This window comes from Mustelus asterias, chromosome 7 (genome assembly GCF_964213995.1).
Source record: "Mustelus asterias chromosome 7, sMusAst1.hap1.1, whole genome shotgun sequence".
NCBI lineage: Eukaryota > Metazoa > Chordata > Chondrichthyes > Carcharhiniformes > Triakidae > Mustelus > Mustelus asterias.
In genome coordinates this window covers 41,657,137-41,675,022 of record NC_135807.1, presented here as the reverse complement: position 1 = coordinate 41,675,022, position 17,886 = coordinate 41,657,137, and positions in this window count along the sequence as shown.

Below are 17,886 nucleotides of genomic sequence, written 5' to 3'. Positions count from 1 at the left end.
AGAAACATGTGCAGCCTTTAATCAGGAAATTGGTATAGCTTAGAATGATTTTATTAGGATCTTGGGTATGCCTCCAAGCTTAATTGGAACATGGAATGTGGAAGTAATTTTTAAAAGAAAGTTAGGTTAAGACCCCCTGTTGCCCACCCCAGGCAGAAGAATGCACAGAATCTCATGAAGCAACAGCTATATTTCACTTCATGCAATTTAGAGTTACATGTTATGATTTGATTCGGTCATTAATACCTTCTGCAAATATTTGAATGAGAATTTTAGTTAATGTAAATAAACCAATGATGTTAGTAACATGACTGGGTTGTTTCTTTTAAACATTTTACAGACTATTTAGAAATTGAAATTTTAAATGCATCCCATCAATTGTGCCCTTTGGACTATTTTTGTTAATGTTTTTGAATGTCTTCACTTGCTTTTAGCATGTTTATAACAGTATTTCCATGAAATTCATATGATATTGATTATGCTTTGTTAACCTCTGTTTGCAATACTGCCGTTAAAATGCATTTCCTGGCAAAAGAGAACTCCAAAGTCACTTCCAAAATGAATTCAAACTCAATACTGAACAGGCCCACTTACATGAATTCAGGTTTAATAAACTTCAAATTCTGGGTGAATATTAAGAAATTCATGTCCTTGAACAAAGTATGGGGGTGGAAGTGCGTTCCCGGGGTGCTATGGGTTTAAGTTCTACAAAAGCCTGTTTGTAGGTTGTGGAGGAGGCATGGAATTCACCTGTTATATACCCTGCCTGATTTCCCAGTCCAATATAAAGTTTAAAGTTTGTTTGTGTCACAAGTAGGCTTACATTAACACTGCAATGAAGTTACTGTGAAAATCCCCTAGTCACCACACTCCAGCGTCTGTTCGGGCACACTGAGGGAGAATTTAGCCTGGCCAATGCAACGAACCAGCACATCTTTCAGATTGTGGGAGGAAACCAGAGCACCCAGAGGAAAATCACACAGACACAGGGAGAACGTGCAGACTCTGCACAGACAGTGGCCCAAGCTGGGAATCGATCCCTGGCGCTGTGAGGCAGCAGTGCTAACCACTGTGCCACCGTGCTAGACACTGGAAAGTAAAACTTGGCGGATATATAAGCAGTGGCTGAACTGTAATTGCCCGGTTTAGCACCTCGCACACCCCCTGAAGTTGCATTGCACCCCTCACATTTTTATATTTTTGGCCCCAAGAACAACTTATTACTGCTGTTTACTAATAAATTTATGTTTTCTTCATTTATTGAACTGCTTTCTTCTGGATCGCCAATGGTGTTTGTTGGGAGCCAGGGAAGAGGGTTCCCAGGAGTGTGATAGTGTTTGCAGGGATCCCGCAGGTATGTCAACACTTGTGGGTAGTGCTGAGGGTTGTTTAAATATCTGAAGATGATCTCTTAGATTGTGTCATTTTGTGGAGTGTATTCCCAATGTTGTATTAGGATCTCAAGGTTGTGCCAGTATTTACAGGAGATGCTTGAGAACATGTCAATGTTTGCAGGAGCCTCTGTGGTCACATCAGCTTTACAGTGTGTCAATGTTTGCAAGGAATCATTGGGAACATGTTAATATTGGTACGGATCTACAGGAGCATGTCAATATTTGCAGGGAATCGTTAGGAGTGTCTCATTGTTTATTGGGATCCCAGGGAGTGGATCAATATTTGCAAAGATCCCTGAGGTTGGAGCAGTATTGATAGGTCAATAGTTTCACTGGGTCTCCCCCGATTGAAACGCATGAAAGACCTTTTTCTAATGGCTTGTAAAATAAATATAAACGTAAGCTTTTGAACACAGATGGTACAACTCAAATGTGAAGCCTATACTAGGAAAACAATCACAGGAACAATAAATCAAAATCCAAAGTTCAAATTTGGTGCTGCACAAGGCCTCGGGATTCAGATTCACATAACTTCCCTTAAAATGCAATCCATTTTCATATTTCCTAATAAGAGAGGGTCATACAATTGTCAAGTGTTGATCACATTAAAACTACAACATTCTCAATGTTATTTGTCCTGTACCTGTTATAATAACCACAGATATTTAAAGGGACAGTTTCAGGTGAAGTAGTAAAAATTGACAGCTTAAAAAGTAGCCCTCCCTTCCCCCCCCCCCCACACACACACACATGAGAATCAATAAAATAAAACAATTCATGTTAGTCTTTTGACAGATACTTGTAAATCTCATAAATTAATGTAATTTTACATTATTGTAACATTATATTGATGTAATGTAATTCTGAACATAGCTTAGTTTTTCAAATGAATAAATTGCTTCTTTGACATTTAATTGACAAATAAACTGTTAATTCACTGTTTTGCAATTGAGTGGAAGAACTGTAAAGCATTATTGATGAAAGCTGATCATGAAACAACACTAATCCATTGCTGTCATTGAAACCAGCACTCTGATGTACTAGCTTTCTCCCCCCACTTCTTAAAATCTGATAATAGTATTCTCCTTACCTCAGGCAAAATCCTACAGGCAAACATGTCATGTTCACCACGGTTTGACTAAGAACAGATACATGCCACTGGCCATAAACGGTAAACACTTAAGCCATTTAACCCAACTGAGCTATAGTAAATGGAATGAGATGGTCATCTGGCTTATGAATCACTTAATTGGCATGTCAGTAAATAAGTGTTTTATTGACAGAAGCTAAATGAAGGGAAAGTAATTTTGCACTGAAATGGCTTTGCTGACTTTACCACACCTGCCAATATATTCCTGAGTTCGAATTACTTCTCAAACAAACAGAATTTTACAAGAAATAGAATTCACTTTTTTTCACTGTTTAATTCTTTGCCATGGTTTTATAAGGAAAACTAAAAGCCGAGAAGATTCCCGTGCTATATGATGAAGCAAAAGTCAGTTGAATAGCTAAGAAGCGCTTTCTGTTTGCCAAAGTGGTCATATTCTGAAATTCCAATAATATATATTGGTTACCCCACTGAAAACAGTGGGTGGGATTTTCCCGCGGCGTACGCCCCCAAGACCAGAAATTCCCGCCCAAGGTCGACGGACCTTTAAATGGTCCACCAAATTTTCCATCCCTCCCGCTATGATTCCTGAGGCAGGCGGGTCAGGAAAATTCTGCCCAGTGTTTCATTGCGCCCACAGACCAGGAACATCCCATAGGATCTGGACAGAGTAAATAGAGAGAAATTGCTCCCAATGGCAGAGAAGCCAAGAACCAAAGAATACAATTTAAGGCAAATAAAAATAGACACAACGGTGACATGAGGCAAGATTTTTTAACACAGCGAGTGGTTAGAATATGGAACATGCTGTCTGAAAGTGTGATGGAGACAGATACAATCTTGGCTTTCAAAAGGGAATAGGATAAGCAACTAAAGAGCAAAATGTTGCAGGGCTACAGGGAAAGGGTAGGGGAGTGGGACTGGCTAAGTTGCTCTTACAGGGAATTGGCATGGACACAATGGATTGTATAAAGGCCTCCTTTTTTACAGTAACCAATCCATGTTTCTGCACCATGGATGGGATTCTCTGGCCGTTCAGGTCAGTGGGATTCGCCAGTCCCACTGCAATGAGCAAAGATTTGGCCGAGTGATATATACTCCGTCCTCACTGGCAGCGGTGACAGGACGTGAACAGCCTGAGAATTCCGGTCGATGATTTCACCAACGCTCTACGCTGAGTCATCTTCTCTCATCACCACATTCTTTCCCTGGGTAAGGAAAGGAAGACCACGCATGGATAGATAAGGCCCCAGTTTGACATCTCATCTGAAAGGCAGCACCTCCAGTTGTGCAGCAGCCCATTAGTGCTGCATTGCACACGAGTCTGGATTGTGCATCAGAGAAACGTAAAGTGCTGCATTCTGCTGAGCAAGAATGTTACCAACTCAGCCAAGCCAACATTTATAGAAACATAGAATCCCTACAATGCAGAAGAAGGCCATTCGGCCCATTGAGACTGCATCGACTACAATCCTATCCAGGCCCTTTCCCCATAATCCCCTGTATTTACCCTGCTAATTCCCCTGACACTAGGGTCAATGTAGCCTGGCCAATCAACCTAACCCGCACATCTTTGGACTGTGGGAGGAAACCAGAGCACTTGGAGGAAACCCACACAAACATTGGGAGAACGTGCAAACTCCACACTGACAGTGACCTGAGGCCAGAATTGAATCTTGGTCCCTGGCGCTGTGGGGCAGCGACGCTAACCATTGTGCCTCCGTGCCACTTTGGCCATTATTCTTGCTGTTAACAAATTAGGGGCAATGTGATCACAGAGTTGTCACAGTTAATAAAATAAAGATTGACACTGGAAATGTTGGAATTAAGCTTAATAAAGAGAGCCTGGATTTGTTAAGGGCAGATCATGACTAACTAATCTGGTTGCTTATTTTGAGTAGATCACCATTGTATCTGAAACGTTGACTACAATGAACTTCCACAAGGGTTTGGATAACGTTGCACACAAGAAGATATTTGCATAAATTACAGCACATGGATCTGGACATGTTACATGGATCAGTAATTGATTGGGAAAGTAAAGCTTGAGGGAACAGTCAATGTTTGGCCTGATGTGACATGGTCAGATGATGGAATACAGAACTGTATACCAAAGTATACAAAGCAAACTTATAATTGCTGTCCAAATGCTAAATGGAGTTCACTCATTAATCTAATGATACCAGTTTCTTATCTTGTCCCTCTTCCTCCCTGGAATCCAAACTGGTCATCTCCAAAAGATTCTTGCACCTTTTCATCCATTCTCTTTATTATAACTCTCAATGCAACCTTTGATGTTTGGGTAATCAGACTAATTGTATGAAAGTCAGAATATCTGCATGCCTTTGGCTTCTTTCTCAGGGTGACCATTATGGTCTGCTTGAAGTCCTCTGGCAATTCTCTTGATATATAAATATCTTTGCATAGTTTAATAAACATTGATGTTATGTTCTTTCCCATCAACTCTGTAGCTATTTTAACTATTCAGCTACAATTCCAGTTTTTACCTCATTTATTGTTGCTCTTAAGTCACTCTGTAGTATTTCTGATCCAATGAAATCTATGTCAACATTATTCTCTTCTTTTCACTCAATCATTTCAAATTTTTCAGTTTTTGCATTTAGCTCTTCGATACATGCCTTCCATATTTTTCTTACTTCATCAGTGTTAATAAAACACAGTCCTTACTCTGATACTTTCTGTCCTTTAAGCTAGGCGCCGCTAATCTCAATTGTTTTTGCGTACCTAGGTTCACCTTTCCCAGCTGATCCAATTCATCGAGTATATTACACTGCTTTTTTAGAAAGAAACTCAGGAGAAGTAGACCATACATCCCACAAGCCTGCTTGATCCCTCTTTCGGATCAAGTTCCCTCCAAGCCACTCAGACTGTTGCTGTTCCTTCGCTGTTGCTGGGTCAAAACCCTGGAACTCCCCCTCTACCAGCACTGTGGGTGTATCTACACTACATGGATTGCAGTAGTTCAAGAAGGCAGCTCACCACCAATTTCTCAAGAGAGATCTCACTGGAGATGGACAATAAATGCTGGCCTAGCCAATGAGGCTCACATCCCATAAATTAATTTTAAAAATCACTGCTGATCCCTTCCTCAATGCCATTTATAGATACTTGTGATCTATATCCGGTGATAGTTTTACCTAACAAAAATCTGTTGATCACAATCTTGAGGATTCCAATTGACTCATTAGCCTTTTGAAGGTGAGGCTTTCAAATCTCCACTAGACTTTGTGTGGAAAATAATGATTTCTGATTTCAATGCTGAAGACCTAGCTCTATTTCTGAGACTATGCCACATTGTTTTAGATTTTGCCTCAGTTTCTCTGTGCCCTCCTCATCTAATCATTTTATCATTTCAAATCTTCAATTATGTCATCCCTCAACCATCAAAGGAATACAAGCTAAACTTACAGTTTTTCTCATAATGTACTCCTTTAAGGCATGGTTTGGCAGCAGTCAGGTGAGATCAGGTGTAAAGGTCTATTACAGCTATCACTGTAGCCCAATACTAGCTGTCCCAATGGTCAAGTTGTCGTGACTAAAGGCAATGGTGAACCACAACTCAAATAACCAAGACAGCAGCCGAAAATCTCTTGCCATCCACACCCCATCACTGCTGCCAGTGAGAACGGAGAATTTGGCACTCAGCCAAATCTCCATTCACTGCAGCGGGACCGGATAATCCCAGCTGCAGGTGAGATCAGAGAATCCGGCTCAACAGCTCGCTATGGCAAAAGCACAACTGAATACTATTGGCACAGATGGAAACCCCTGTCAACGGACAGGTGTTCATGGTCGGCAAGTGTTGATCCAGAAGGAACTCTTCCAGTGTAGACAATAAAAATATAACACAACTTACTCCAACTTATAAATCAGAAAGAAAAGGTTTAATAAAGAAACTTCATTACTCCAAATTTGAGGCCTCACCCTGGGCCATTCCAAGCAATTTAACAATTCCCAACAGGTTCTTATTGATACTGAGTCAGCTGATCATCACATCATTCTGTCATTGGTTACATGGTTTACTGGGTCAGCTGACCCTTACAGTTTGTTACCATTGGTCACATTACAACAGATCCAATGTTATCACTGGTTACAATCTAACAGCAAGGGAAGGAGTGAGGCTTCCCAGGTCACCATCTGGCAAAGTCGCTTCATAAACTTCATAGTAGCAAAAGAAAACAGAAATGTGGAATGTATTATAAACAATGAACAGGAAAAGAAAGCTAGAGAACCTAATGCAAGAAATGGAAAAGGAGAAATTAAACCTCCTAAGGTTATGTGAAGTATGGTGGGCAGGAGAAGGTGGCTTCATGACTGATGAAATGATATAGGATCATAGGAACATAGGAATTAGGAGCAGAAGTAGGCAAATTCAGCCCTTTGAGCCCACTCCGCCAGTCAATCAGATCATGGCTGATCTCTCCGTGGTCTCAAATCCACCGCCCCAGCTGTTCCCCATATCCCCTTTTTATTAGAAATATATCTATCTCTATTAGAAATATACTCAGACGGAGAAGAAAGGGATCGGGGAGTAACAGTATTGCTAGACAGGGAAGCTGTTAACTGAGTGAAGTGAAACGTGGGAGTCAGATAGACTCATGCTTGTGAAACTAAAGGGATGGCCAGTGAACATGATCATCATTCAGGTATAAATGCCCACAAACGAACATCCAGATGAGAAGATTGATGAAATGTATGACAGCTGTGGAAAACTGCTTGAACAGGAGAGTATAAAGAAATATGTGATTGTTATGGGAGATTGGAACTGTATTATTGGAGAAAGAAGAGATGACAAAGAAGTAGGACCTTACGGACTTGGAAAAGAAGTGAGCAAGGCCAAAAACTGGCAGATTTTTTCAGAAGAACAGGACTCATGATAACAAACACATGGTTTAACATCAGAAAAGAAGATTATGACCAGAATTTTCCAGCCGTTCACACCCTGCTGTCACTGGAAGTGAGAATGAAGAATTTGGTGCTCAACCAAATCTCCATTCACAGCACGGGACTGGAAAATCCAAACCATGGGCAAGGCCAGAGAATCTGGCTCGATATACATGGAAAATTTCAACTGGACTACATAATAGTGAGACAAAGATACAGGAGTGGTGTTAAGAGTTTGACAGCTGGGAGCCAATAATTCATGCAAATGAAATCAGCATTCCGACTGAAGAAGATCCAAGGTGGAATAAGCAGAAAATAGTGGAACCGAGATTTTTTTTTCACCTGATCTTAGAGAGGCTGAAAAAATTAATTAAGAATTTGGAAATGAAATATCAAAGCACTAACTAGAAAAATATAGATACCATCACCAATGAATGAGTAATGGGAACAGATTAAAAGATCTGTCAAGGAAGGAAAGGTGAACAGCACTGGGTTGTTGAGAGGAACAAAGATCAAGAAACCATGGATTATGACTGCAATTTTGAAAAAGGTGGAATGGGGAAAATAGAAGAACATCAATATTGAAGAAGTTAAGAGGAGCAGAATAGATACAAGAACTATACCTCTCCCAAGATATAGATAAGCACTAGAAGCCAGGCATCCATATGCATAATTCTTCGACATTTTGATGCATTTTTGAATGACGTTATATACTCCTGATGAATACCATATAATGTTATTCAGATATTGAAGACAACAGCATTGCAGTCAATGGCACTTTCTGTCTGCCAACTTTTTAAACACATTTTCAACCACGTTGTTGTAAATATCAGCCCTGAATTTAATGTGAACACCAGCATTTCAAGACAAGGCACTTGTGACTTCAGTACTGCAGCGACAAACATCAAACCGAGTCTTATTAGGTCTCTTACCTTTGCGAGGAGATTATGCAAGCAAAGTTGAATGCAATTGGCATTCTGTTAAGTCATTCACCAATGTATTAGTGCAATGCTATAATACTATATTCTTCACCCTATCAACACTATGTTCTGCACACTATCCTTTCCTTCCCCACTATGTACTCTTTGAATGGTATGTTTTGTCTGGTACAGCTCACAAAAAAACAATATTTTTCACTATATCCCAAAACTTGTGACAATAATAAAATCAAAGCAAATCAAAATGTGGGTTGAGGATTAGTATGTGCAAGTTTGCAGATTCACTTTTAATTGGTGCTTAACAATCTTTTAACAAGTGCCATACAATTGGGTTTGTGCATTAAGCTAGTTTGCCCCATAGATGATAATGCACTCTGGCTAGAAACCCAGATTATTGCACCATCACACTAACTGTGTTACACCTAATGCACAGTGCAATTCCCCAGTGCATGCATTTAAAAAGTGGTACAAAAACTATTTGTAAACAAATGTTTTTAATTGCAATTATTTTAGTTTATTACACAACAAAAAGTTTATTATTGGTAAAGAAATGGTGGAAAGATGTTTCTCCTAGCTCGAATCAGGGGCATTGGAATTTGGGCACAAGGACATTTTTCTGTGTTCCTATCATCCCACACAAGTGAGTTCAGTGTTTATTAGCTAAGGGTGTGCTTGGCAGGTAACATTGTATGTCAGAAATGAGAGAAGACACTGACATTAAAATCACTACCTCATGGTTACAATGCAGTTCAGCCCTCACACATACATATTTACAGGTGAGTTGTGTGGAAAGCAAAATGACATTCTGGTTCATGTTATTTTCAGATTATTAAATGTGGTATGCATTCATAAGTCTTGGAATGTTGCTTGTACAGGAAAACCCTAACCGCAACAAAAGACATTGATTGAGTTTCCACAAAGCATTTAAGTTTGTGGTTTGCACTTTTCACCACCTAATTTTGAAGCTATTAAGTCTTTGAATTTTAACATCACTTAATCAATAAAACAGTGGTATTCTCAAACAGGTTGCTCGCTGTTAGGGAGCAGAAAGCCTAAGTTTTTGCATCTTATCTTATGCATACATATCAGCCATCAGCGTCTTAACCCATTTATCAGTTTGTCAGTGTTTTACAAAGGGAAAAAAACCCAGCTATTTATCACTGGATTTGCAGGATGCCAGTCAACTAATCAGGTTGGTTGGATGGTGGGATTGGAAGGCATTAGAAGCAGTCAGTCAGATATTATTTTCATCCTCAGTTTGCTATTCACAAATATCAGGTAGAACTATGTTCTGTGGAGCTGTTGGTTACTGAGTGCTGCAATTACATTTTTTAAACATAGTGTTTTTCCCCAAATTATTTTTAACAAGTAAGATGCTGAATTGCATTGAGGGAGTCAATGGCCTAGTGGTATTATCGCTAGACTATTAATCCAGAAACTCAGCTAATGGCCTGGGGAAGGGTGTTTGAATCCTATCACGACAGATGGTGGAATTTAAAAATCTGGAACTAAGAATCTACAGATGTCTGTGAAACCATTGTCGATTGTCAGAAAAACCTATCCTGTTCACTAATGTCCTTTAGGGAAGGAAATCTGCCATCCTTACTTGGTCTGGCCTACATGTGACTCCAGAGCCACAGCAATGTGGTTGACTGTCAGCCGCCCTCCAAGGGCAATTAGGGATGGGCATTAAATGCTGGCCAGCCAGTGATACCCATATCCCACGAAATGAAAAAAAAAGTTGTAGTTGCCCTCGAGAGCAGCAAGTTCCCTTGCATAAAGATGTTGGCCTGGATTTTCCAGCCCTTCCTGCCAGTGGGATCTTCCAGTCCTGCTGAAGGTGACCCCCCACCTCTCCCTCCTCCCCCCCCCTCCCCCCCCCCCCCCCCCCCCCGCCCCGCAGCGGGTTCCCCAGCAGCATGGCCAGTGAGCAACACACTTGCCCATTGATGTCAGCGGGGCTGGAAGATCCTGCTGGTGGCCATGGCGAGCCGCCTCCGCCACTGGAAAACAGACTGCAAGGGGTCTGGAAAATTTTGCCCATGGACATTGCTGGGCAGAGTCTTGTCCCCTCCCCTATGATGGGTTTGGTGGCAGGGAGCATTTCATCAGGTGGGAGGGCGGAAGAATGGGACCCCACTACCATCCCACCTCCATTCTGATTAAGTCCATGGCAGGTAAGCCTGTTACCAATTAATGCCCAGTTAAGGGCTTCATCCTGCTGCAGGTGGTGTTTAACTTGCAGGACTATGATGACCAGCTCTGGCCCTGGAAGGCCAAGCTACACATTGCCTCTTTTTGACATGAGTGGCAGTGGTCTGGGTCACTTGGCAGTCAGAAGCAATGGCACTGGCAGAGTGGTAGTGCTGACAGGATAAATGCTGCCAGGCCACAACTTACCATCCTGAGAGAGAACAGCAGTCTTGTGCTCCATGGAGTCACTGCCACCCCATGGTGCAATGCATAAGCAGTCCCAATAATCTGCTGGAGGAGAGATTTCCAAACTGCCTTGCAACCCTGCAAGCCCCTTCAAACACTGGTATCCACAGCCATGATGGTTTGAGTTTGCATGGCTTAGATTGTTGGAAGCCTTAGCTTCTATTCCAACAATCTGAGCTTCCATTACAGCACCCAGATTTATGGTGGCAGCTGCTAATGCTACAGCCTCAAGATTGGGTCCACAAGTTTACTAATGGAGTTGGTTATTATTTCCATCTGGAAGAGTTTGCTTCAAGCTCAACCTAAGTTGGTACCGGTCTCCCCCATGCTCCATGACATTTCTTGCAGGATGACAAGCCAGCCACTTCATCAAAGTTCACATCTGGGTCCCTGTACCAGAGCCTGTGTGTGACCTCACCTTCTGACAAGCTGCCGCCTGCACTCTGCTTGTCCCTTTTCCTGCCTATAGTTCACTCATGCCCAATATCTCACCACATGCATGTTCTAACTCTAAGCTATCCTCTAAAGCACATGCCAGGTCAGTATCTGAGCTGGTTGTTGGGAGTGAGAGAGCATATCTTCATATTCATCACCATCCTCCTGTTCTTGCTCTTCTTCCACTGCCTGGCCAGTGCCTCTTACAATTTTACATCTCGCTGAAGCGTGCAGCTATTCAACTGCTCACTTAGTTTCAGCTGTACGCCACAATCATTCAAATCAGCGGGCAGTACAAAGTTTGTGTCCTGCCTGTATCAAAAGCAACACACACGAGTTAATCACACACCGTCATCCCCATGCATGCTTTCAGCTTTTATTGAAGTTCATGGCCGCTGTGTAACAACTGTCCAATTATACATGGCTACATTTTAAGATGTGACAAAGAGGCATAATTTAAAGATGGGATTGGCGATTGAAAAAAAATACTATAAGCTTCAGTGTCTTCGTGCAAAAGAAAAACCTAACCTTTCTAGAATAAATAATCTCAGGAAGCTGTGTCAATAGTCTTTGCTATAACTTTTGTACTTCCATTAAACTGCACAGTTTTGCTTTTACTCCCAGAGTACATTCTACACCGGGGTTAATTTTCCAGAAGGTCCACAGGAATTGTGTGGCCTTGATTTTCAGGCCCTTCCTGTCTGTGGGATTTTCCAGTCCCGCCAAAGGCGACCCCCCCCCCCCCCCCCCCCCGCCCGCACGGTGGGTTCCCTGGCAGTGGGATGGGTGAGGCAGGCAAAATGCCATAGACATTGGCAGGATCATAAGATTCCACAGTCGGCCAATGGCAAGCCGCTTCTGTGCTGGAAAACATACTACGGGGGGGTGCTGGAAAATCCCACCCAGTGTTTCTGGTGAGACTGACAACAAGCACCAAACACAAAGCTGTATGTTAAAATAGCATCGATGTCTGAATTACATCAGACTTCAACATTTTGCATTTTAAGGAGGCCCCTGCCTGCCTGCAGTGAAACCCTCACGTGCCTCCCAAAACCAGGGACTTCAAACAGTGGTTAGCAGTTGCACATTATCAAGCCAAAGAACAGAACGCTGTGCCTGTATAAACACCTCCTCCTGTCCTGTTCTCATTTGGTGCAGAGAATTAAAATCACCCCCTATGTTTTTAGTAGCATTCCATTTTACTAAGGATACTACTTCAATACTGAGACAAAAACCTTAAGCCAGGTCCATTCATTAAATTTTCATACAGTTCATTCCTACATGTAAAGCTGAAAATGATTATTGGTGATATCATGCACTCATAAAATTCCTCGCTGGTCTATTTTAAATAGTAATGTGGAGTGTGGTGGGGGTGGGTTGTGGCATCAAAAGTGGAATCCTCCCTTGCTAAAGTAACATAGAAAAGCTTTTAACATGGGGGCCTTACGTGCTTCTACAATAGCATCACCAAATATTATTTCCAGACTTTAATCTTTCTTCTCATGTTCTATGCTGAGTTAGAAAATAGAATGCATTGCATTCAATATTTACTGAATAAAATGCTTCAGTTTCTAAAAGAGATGCATTTGCTTGACTTCAATATGACAAGAAAGATCATTATAATTAGCAGAATTGTGCAGTCAATATGGACATTTACATACATTTTGACAAAATTGTATGTAAATGTCCATAACAGAACTATCCGCTTAGAAGCTTTAGATCCTTTTTGTTAAACGTCTGCACTTTGACACAGTTGATCAACATATCACGGAAAGAAGGTGGTAAACATCCCAGAGCCTTGAGTTATCTCTCTGCCACTCTGGGGAATCAATACAAATACAATTGCTCGAGTAGTTTAGGATGTTTTCAAAGTGAACTGTTTGCAAATGTGATTTTCTTGGGGAAAAAAAATCTGATAACACTGGGCCTTGAAATTTCCATGTGCAGTATGTGAGACAAAGTTTACAGAGGATGTCGAGGAGATAATTTAACTCAGCTAGCAATGTTAGCTGTTGGAAATTGTAACGGAGATGACCATTTACTTCCTCACTCAGCAAAAAAAACTTCCGTTCAGCCATCTCCAATAAAGATTCAAATGATGCCCACAGATTTACATCGAAGGTGTAATAAAGGCTAACAAAACCGAAAAAAACTTCCTGTTTTTCTCGAATAATCTAAAATCCCATCGATTATACTTACGGAACAGAAAACAGGGTTGTGGAATTCACACAATCACTGAATTTTTATAGATCATAGATCATAGATCATAGAAAACCTACAGTGCAGAAGGAGGCCATTCAGCCCATCGAGTCTGCACCGACCACAATCCCTCCCAGGCCCTACCCCACATATTTACCTGCTAATCCCTCTAACCTACGCATCTCAGGACTCTAAGGGGCAATTTTTAACCTGGCCAATCAACCTAACCCGCACATCTTTGGACTGTGGGAGGAAACCGGAGCACCCGGAGAAAACCCACGCAGACACGAGGAGAATGTGCAAACTCCACACAGACAGTGACCCGAGCCGGGAATCGAACCCAGGACCCTGGAGCTGTGAAGCAGCAGTGCTAACCACTGTGCTATGATTCAGAGGGAGCCACTCAGCCCAACATGTCTGCACCAGCTCTCCCAATGAGCAATTTACGAAGTGCCATTTTCCAGCACATTTCCATAGCCCTGCACATTGTTGCTGTTTAAATAGCAATTTAATTCCCTTTTGAATGCCTCAATTGAATTTGCCTCCACCCCACTCTCAGGCACTGCATTCCAGACCTCAGCCACTGGCTGCATGAAAACAATTTCCTCATATAGCTCTTGCTTCTTTTGCAAATTATCTTAAAACTGTGCCCTCTCGTTCATTTCATGAGTGGGAATAGTTTCGCCCTAATTGCTCTGTCTAGACTCTACATGAGTTTGAACATCTCTACCAAATCTCCTTTTCTCCAAGTAAAACAGTCCCAGTTTATCCCATCTATCTTCATAACTGAAGTTCTTCATCCCTAATGAATCTTTTCTGCATCCTCTCCAATGCCTTTATATCTTTCCTGCAGTGCGGTGCCCAGAACTGCACATAATATTTCAGCTGAAGCCAAACTTGTGTCTTATACAAATAAACATTGCCTCCTTTCTCTTGCACTTTATGCCCCCATTTGTAAAGTCTAAGAGACTGCGTGCTTCATCAACCATGTTCTCAACTTGTCCTGCCAACTTCAATGAATTATGCACATATAAACCCAGGTCTCTCAGCTCCTGGACCCCCTTTACAATTGTACCCTTTATTTTATGCTGTCTCTCCATGATCTTTGTACCAAAACGAAGCACTTCATATTTCTTCACATTTAACTTCATCTGCCATCCATCTGCGCACTCCACCAAATTATCCATGTCATTTTGAAGTTCTATACTATCCTCCTCACAATGCTTCCAAGTTTTGTATCATTCGCAAATTTTGAAATTGTGCCTTACATCAAGCCAGGAAGAACAAGAGTTCCAACACTGACCCCTTGGAAACTCCACTATAAACCTCCATCCAGCCTGTAAAACATCCATTCAGCATCACCCTCTGTTTCCTGTCACTCAAACAATTTGGTGTTCATGTTGCTACTTTCCTTTTTATTCCTGAGATATACGGGTGAGGTTCCCAGCCATGTGTTTCCAGCCAGCAGGAGGTGGCGCATTGCTTGCTAGCAGCGGGATTCTCTGATTCTGTCTCTGTAAATGGGAGTTCCTACTGACATTATCCCACACTGGCGGGAGACTCATGGGCGGGGGTGAACTGCGGGCGACCAGAGAATCCCACCGGCATGAACGGCTGAAGAATTCCGGCGAACTTTTCTCACAAGACTGTTGTGTGGCACTGTATCAAATGCCTTTTGGAAATCCACATACACCACATCAACAGCATTACCCTCATCAACCCTCACTGTCATCTCTTCAAAAAGCCCCAACAAGTTAGTTAAACTTGATTATCCATTAAGAAATACATGCTGCTTTCCTTAATTAACCTAAATTTGCCCATGTGACTATTAACTTTGTCCTAATTTCTAGACATTTCCCCACCACTAAGGTTAGACTGACTGGCCTGTAGCTGCTGAGCTTATCTTTACACTAAGTGTAACAATTCTCAAATGTGTGAATTTATAATAGACACCAAGGAAATGGCAGAGAAATTAAACAACTACTTCAGTTCTGTTTTCATAGAAGACACAAATAGTTTCCCACAAATGCTAAGGAACCAAGAGTCTAGTGAAAAGGGGGAATCAAAGGAAATTAGGATTAGTAAAAAAAACAATTCTGGCAAAATTAGTGGACAGAAAAGCCAATAAATCCCCAAGGCCTGATAATCTACGCCCATATGGCCATAGAAATAGTGGATGCATTGGTTGTCAGCTTCCAAAATGTTAAAGATTTTACAACAATACCAACAGATTGGAGAGTGGCAAATGTAACCCCACAATTTAAGAAAGAAGGGAGGGACAAAACAGAGAATTACAGTCCGATTAGCCTTCAATCAGTAGTAGAGGAAATGACCCCAGCTCGAAGCCACCCAACTTCCAGGACCATTGGGGGACCCTCCATCTGCAGCCTGGCAATGCAGAGGGGCAAAGCCCACTGGAGCTACCTCCTTGACTATCTTTGGGGCCAAAAGTGATAGGCCAGGTTGTCAGTGCCAGAGTGCGAGGGTCAGAATCATTGGCACTGCCAAGGCACAGGACCTGATGCGAGCTCCGAGTGGGGAAGGGGGAATGAGTGGGGTGTCAGGTCACCTTCATGCCTGTGTGGTGTGTGGAGAGTGATCTGGTATTTGTGAGATGAGGGGAGGAAGCCCTCTGCGGTGATGGGTTGGTGGTGCTCGTCTGGTCAGTGGAGGGAGGTCACCACTTTATTTTTCGGGGGAGGGGGGCCTGTCCGAGCGCAGAGATCGTGGCACCCTTTTTATGGCCAGTCTCGCTAGTGAGTTGCTCGGAATGTATGAATCCCGCCTGACAGACACTGCCAACAGGAAATACTCCCGTTTTCCTGCTGGCATGGGCACTTAGCCTGAAAATGGGGGAATTCCGCCCCACATCCTTACCATCCTTTCTATAATGTGGGGAGGTTCTTTACCCAGAGGATGGTGGGGGCCTGGAATGCACTGCCAAGTGAGGTGGTTGAGGCAAATACGTTAGCGACATTTGAGATTTCTGGATAGACACATGAACAGATGGGGAATAGAGGGATACAAGTGGTTGGTCTAGCTGGGACAACGTGATCGACGCAGGCTTGGAGGGCCAATTCCTGTGCTGTTCTTTATTCTTTGTTCTAAAATGCTCTGTGGCCTAGATAATATTTTTGCATCCATTCATTGTGACGTCTTGTGCACTTTGCCTGCGCATTTTATAAAAACATCTAACAACACCCACACTTTCAATGAAGTATAAATCTGAACATTTAGGTCTCTCTCTCTCTCTGTTCATCTTTATCCATCAGTGCTTTTTAAATTAGTGTACACTCCCATCCTTTGTTTATATCTCTGTGATAACCTTACTGAGGCCAGAAGCTAAATTAGTAATAAACTTCACATAATAATTCACTGACCCCAGGAAGGAATTCAATTTCGTGGGTTCCTCAGAATTGGTGTCATCTCAATGGCCCTCACCTTGTCTTTCACCGATGAAGGTCCTTACCATCCACCCGATAGCCCAAATAGGTCACAGCACATGCTTGGAAGACATGTTTTTCCTTTTTCAGGTGTACACCGACCTCTGAAAATTGCCATATGATCTCTTCCAGGTTTACTAAATGTTTGCGTTCTGAAGTTTCTGTGACCAAGACAACACCCAGGCACATCGCTACTTGAGGTAACCCTTGGAGTATATTCTCCATGAACCGTTGAAAATGGCACATGCAAATGACATCCCAAAGGACAGGTGAATGTACTCATACAGGCCTTTGTGCGTACGAATTGTTACGTACTTTTGGGAAGGCTTGTCCAAGTTGGAGATGCACATGGCTCATGTCCAACTTTGAAAATGTTTGACCCCCCCCCCCCAATTAACTGGGCATACAGGTCTTCAAGCCGGGGACGGGGGTGGAGAGTGCTGTCAATGTAAATCTTAGATTTAGCTCCCTTTATTTTCCTAAGCCCTTCTCGGAAGACTTCAGGGTACTTAATGCTGAATTTGTATAGTTCCCCAGTGCCTCGCCTAAAGGTCTCCAGCCAGTTCAGTCTGATACGTTGGAGCCAATCTCTCCCCATAAAATTAGTTCCTTATCCCTGTACAATGATGAGTAGAAGTTGAGCTGACTGCTGCCTGTAAGTCAGTCGGATCACCATGGTACCTTGTGTAGGTGACCAGCCTGGCCTTTTTGCTTTCTAAGTTCAGGAGTTGAATACCAGCCAGGAGATGATTATGGACGGGATTTTACAGCCTCGCTCGAGCAAGACTGGAAATTCCCGCCTGATGTCAATAGACATCTCCGTTGTCCACCCCTTGCTCTCTCCGATTCCGTGGCAGGTGGTAGAATTCTGGCATATAAGTCTGCTCCCCGATAACAGAGACCGTATCTACATTCAATTTGAATGGATAGCCATTTACCTTCAACTCCACCATTACTTATTTATTTATTAGTGTCATAAGTAGGCTTACATTAACACTACAATGAAGTCACTGTGAAAATCCCCC